The sequence below is a fragment of the Diaphorina citri genome, unplaced genomic scaffold (assembly GCF_000475195.1).
Source record: "Diaphorina citri unplaced genomic scaffold, Diaci psyllid genome assembly version 1.1 scaffold3884, whole genome shotgun sequence".
Taxonomy (NCBI): domain Eukaryota; kingdom Metazoa; phylum Arthropoda; class Insecta; order Hemiptera; family Psyllidae; genus Diaphorina; species Diaphorina citri.
The window spans coordinates 11661-15161 of NW_007381283.1; the positions used below are offsets into that span (position 1 = coordinate 11661).

The following is a 3501-nucleotide window of genomic DNA, read 5'->3' on the forward strand; positions in this document are numbered from 1 at the left end:
CTCGAATGGTGATGGCAGACTAAATAAAGCTTGGAAGGTAGTGCGCCAGTGCTATGTCGCGGGTTCGATTCCCGCCTGGGGCGAAATTCCTGTGCAAATAATAAAATAGCACAATTTATAAATTCATGATTAAAATTTATTTCAAGATATATTATTATTATTATTATTATTTTTTTTTTTTTAGACAGCATTTTTCCTAATATTTACTGTGGTCTGTTTCGTCTTCTTCTCAGGGCGGTTCCACACTAGGCATGTCCTGGCATCATTCACACGTGCAAACCTTCACGCTCTCCCAGTACGCCCTGGAACAGAGACGTGTACACCAGCGTATGGCCCGGTCCCCGCACTGCAGTGTGGAGTCCGCGGGTTCGATCTCCGGTTGTGACTCGAACGATGATAGTGACTCGGATGAGCAGTTCAGTGATCAGGACTTCGATTCGGATAGTAGTTACACTCTGCAGGTAAGAAAATGGTTTTACACTAGTAGACTGGAGAATAATAATAATAATAATTTAGCCGGCCTAGTTAGCTTGGAGGGTAGCGTCTGTCTTGTAAACGCTAGATCGCAAGTTCGATTCTTACATGCGGTGAACTCTATCATAAACACCAACCTCAAGGGTGTAGTGGTTAGCAAGGTGGACTCTGGATCTGGTGGTTTGAGTCCAAGTCAAGTCATAAAATTCAGAGTAGTGTCTAGTAGACACTGCATTAGGCGGGGAACTACATTTGTGACAAGCATCCTAAACAGAAAAGGTTCGTTCTAGGAACGGCTAGCTTATCCTTTTCTCATGAGACCTCAGTTAGAATTACAATTCCCTCTACTGAAGTACTTACAGTTCCCTCTACCTCTATTGATTTTTAATTATAGTTCCCTCTATTGATTTTTTCCCTCCAAGTGGTTATATCTGGATTTATGAATAAAATATAGCTAATTTTTCCTTGTTTCCCGTTCCAGCCTGTCAAAATACGTTCAAACTTGTTGTTGTAGCGACTCTGCTCCCTATTGTATTTATTTTGAAGTTAACTTGTTCATGAAATGCCACTGTAGACCAATTGTAAAGGATTTTCTTAGGCGGAATCACATTGTCACACTTCGTTACTACAGAAGCAACTTGTACATACGTACTTACTATGTTTAGTTCCACCACATCTTTTTGAATCAGAAATAAGTAGGCAGTACATATTGGAATTGTTTTGATGGTCCACAGGAATGTAATCAAATTGCCGAAAACGAAGTTTATCCCTCTACTTTAAGGTCCAAGTAAAATAATCATTTGATACCCAATTATTTTCCATTTATTAACTTTTTACTTAGTAAAAATTTTATAGAAATTTTTGTCTGTATTTGTATTTTTGAATTGAGTTTTGTATGTGTATTTTTGGTTTTGGAACCGTCATACAAGTAACATGCTGCTATTTTGGAGTGCACTCAGCCTCGTGAGAATTATTAAAACCACTTTTATTCCAGGGGAAAAAGGTGAGATGATATAAAGCCCTCAAAGTCCAAAATCAAAAAAAAATCTCGTCTAAAGCTGTTGCACCCAAAATGTCAAACTATTTTATCTGTGTATTTTTTTTTTTATTAAATTTCTGTACCTTTTATCTTCTTTTCTCTGTTTTTCTTCATTATGAAGGGTCGATGTCTTCTAACAATTTTATGCAGAGATCAGCAATGGAAATAATATTTTATTTAAAATATCTACCTTTCTTATTTTACAGATGAAATCTATTCCTAGATGTTTCACAACTTTTTTAGCACTCACAATAAAATTATAAAAAATACTGAATGGTCGATGATTTATATTTTAGATTTTTTTACGAAGTTAGGTATTGGGGAATGGATAGAATTCCATCCACTTTATTTATTAATTTGAATACATCCTAACATGGCGGTATTCGTAAAACGGGGGTTTGAAGTCTTTGAACGCCCAATTCTCTTTCTATTAAATTTTTATCTTTTCCACATGAATTGAAATTTCGAAGAGGATTTTGGAGACAATTTTAGCGAACATAATACACGACCATTCGTATATTTTACTGTTATTATAATGTACATAAATATTATGAACTAAGGAGTAGCTAAATATTTATACAAATTATTTATTTATTGTATATTCAGCTCTGTATATTACGTAATTATTGAGAGTTATGTTATTATTTTACCAGTTCAATGTTATTGACGAAAAAACTAATTAGATTTTAGACCGAGTTAGAATTTGCTTGCATGTACCAACTTTTTAGGCCTAGATAGAAGAAACAAAATATCATTATCCTGTAGTAAATTTATTATTCCACCTTTTTTCTATTAAATTTAAATTAATTAGATTTTTCTATTGGTTAATTTATTTTTAAGTTTTTGTTTTTGTTCTAGAACCCCCCTATGTTATGTATTTCTAACCGTTAAGTTGAGAGTAAGTTAAGTATTTTTCTCCCTTAATAAAAAAGAAATTTTAAAACATTACCTATACAAATACGATTTGTCAGTGCTGTTTTAAACATTTAGGTACCATATTTTTACTTTCTATTACAAGAGGCATAGCGAAACCATACTAACCATACCATGTTTTGTATTGTAATGAAAGAAATCCTTCTCTAGTGCAGCTGCACTTTTTCCCATTGCATCAACTCTTTTGTTGCCTTGTGATTCTTGTGAACTTCAAATTAAGTTGATTCAATGTGAAAGAAGTAAAAGGAAAACAGTGATATTAATACCATAATTATGTAAGATGGTAAAGAATAGGTCTTTATTTTTCATTGTTCAATATAAGTTATATTTGGATACCTTTTTGATAGGTAGGTACTTGCAACGTCTATTCAATAGATACATACTTTCACATAAAATAAATAGGTAACATGAATCAATCACTTGAAATTGAATTCCATTTAAAAGTGTCAGTTACGATCCACAGAAGGAACTTCAGTCCTAAGGTATTTCACTCAGAAGATCAGGGTTCGACTCCTAGTCAAGGTAGAAAAGTGAAAAATGGAGATCTTTGTATAAATATACCCTTGACCTCTTTAGGTCAATTGACTAGCAACCAGTAGTAAGAGGTATTATCGATACAAAAACAGTAACAGCAAATACTTGAGCAATGGCTTTGCAGTTTCCTAAGGTATTACACTCAGAAGATCAGGGTTCGACTTCTAGTCAAGGTAGAAAAGTGAAAAATGGAGATCTTTGTATAAATATACCCTTGACCTCTTCAGGTCAATTGACTAGCAACCAGTAGTAAGAGGTATTATCGATACAAAAACAGTAACAGCAAATACTTGAGCAATGGCTTTGCAGTTTCGTTAATCTTAAATTCCAAATCACACATGGCTTAGGCTTAGACAATACCTGTCACAGATACCTAAAAGAGGAATTCGAACCCAGAAATTATTCAAAGATAAAAAAAAACGTATTCTATGTAAAAATTTCTTGCCCAACTGGTCAAATTCGTTCGTGAAAATTATTTCAATACAAAAACATGTGCTAGAAGTTAAAATTTCTTGTCCAGC

General features: G+C 33.7%; 1 long non-coding RNA gene across 1 annotated transcript; it reads left to right on the forward strand.

Moving 5' to 3' along the window:
- The first annotated feature begins 973 nt into the window (after positions 1–973).
- On the forward strand, positions 974–3400 carry LOC113472103. The gene is made up of 2 exons (XR_003394558.1): positions 974–2928; positions 3114–3400. It is a non-coding gene; the product is annotated as an uncharacterized LOC113472103 (long non-coding RNA).
- Positions 3401–3501: the final 101 nt, after the last annotated feature.